The sequence below is a fragment of the Eumetopias jubatus genome, unplaced genomic scaffold, assembly GCF_037043125.1.
Source record: "Eumetopias jubatus isolate StellerSeaLion01/CBP00866 unplaced genomic scaffold, mEumJub1_p1.0 scaffold_9, whole genome shotgun sequence".
In the NCBI taxonomy this organism is placed as follows: Eukaryota; Metazoa; Chordata; class Mammalia; order Carnivora; family Otariidae; genus Eumetopias; species Eumetopias jubatus.
The window spans coordinates 86,733,696-86,735,123 of record NW_028274815.1 but is presented as its reverse complement, the minus strand read 5'-3'; positions in this window follow the sequence as shown (position 1 = coordinate 86,735,123).

Sequence of the window (1,428 nt, the reverse complement as noted above, 5' to 3'; positions counted from 1 at the left end):
CAGAAGTACAGATCTGTGATTCAACAGTCTAGAACAATTCACAGCACTCACCATAGCACATACCCTCCCCAATATCTATCCCCCAGCCACCCCATCCCTCCCACCCCCCACCACTCCAGCAACCCTCAGTTTGTTTCTGAGATTAAGAATTCCTCATATCATGGGTGCCTGGGTGGCTCAGTTGGTTAAGCGACTGCCTTCGGCTCAGGTCATGATCCTGGAGTCCCGGGATCGAGTCCGGCATCGGGCTCTCTGCTCAGCAGGGAGTCTGCTTCTCCCTCTGACCCTCCCCCCTCTCATGTACTCTCTCTCTCTCTCATTCTCACTCTCTCAAAATTAATAAATAAATCTTAAAAAAAGAATTCCTCATATCATGAGGTCATATGATACATGTCTTTCTCTGATTGACTTATTTCACTCAGCGTAACACCCTCCAGTTCCATCCATGTCATTGCAAATGGCAAAATCTCATTCCTTTTGATGGCTGCATAACATTCCATTGTGTATATATACCACATCTTCTTTATCCATTCATCTGTTGATGGACATCTTGGCTCTTTCCACAGTTTGGCTATTGTGAACATTCCTGCTATAAACATTGGGGTGCACGTACCCCTTCAGATCCCTACATTTGTATCTTTGTGGTAAATACCCAGTAGTGCAATTGCTGGATCGTATGGTAGCTCTAATTTCAACTCTTTGAGGAACCTCCATACTGTTTTCCAGAAGGGTTGCACCAGCTTGCATTCCCACCAACAGTGTAGGAGGGTTCCCCTTTCTCCCGCATCCCCGTCAACATCTGTCATTTCCTGACTTGTTAATTTTAGCCATTCTGACGGGTGTGAGGTGGTATCTCATTGAGGTTTTGATTTGGATTTCCCTGATGCCGAGCGATGTTGAGCTCTTTTTCATGTGCCTGTTGGCCATTTGGATGTCTTCTTTGGAAAAATGTCTGTTCATGTCTTCTGCCCATTTCTTGATTGGATCATTTGTTCTTTGGGTGTTGAGTTTGGTAAGTTCTTTATAGATTTTAGATACTAGCCCTTTATCTGATGTGTCATTTGCAAATATTTTCTCCCATTCTGTCGGATGTTTTTTGGTTTTGTGGACAGTTTCTTTTGCTGTGCAAAAGCTTTTTATCTTGATGAAGTCCCAATAGTTCATTTTTGCCCTTGCTTCCTTTGCCTTCGGTGATGTTTCTAGGAAGAATTTGCTGCAGCTGAGGTCGAAGAGGTTGCTACCTGTGTTCTCCTTTAGGATTTTGATGGACTCCTGTCTCACGTTTAGGTCTTTCAACCATTTGGAGTCTATTTTTGTGTGTGGTGTACAGAAATGGTCCAGTTTCATTCTTGTGCATGTGGCTGTCCAATTTTCCCAACACCATTTGTTGAAGAGACTGTCTTTTTTCCATTAAAGCTGCCCCCATTT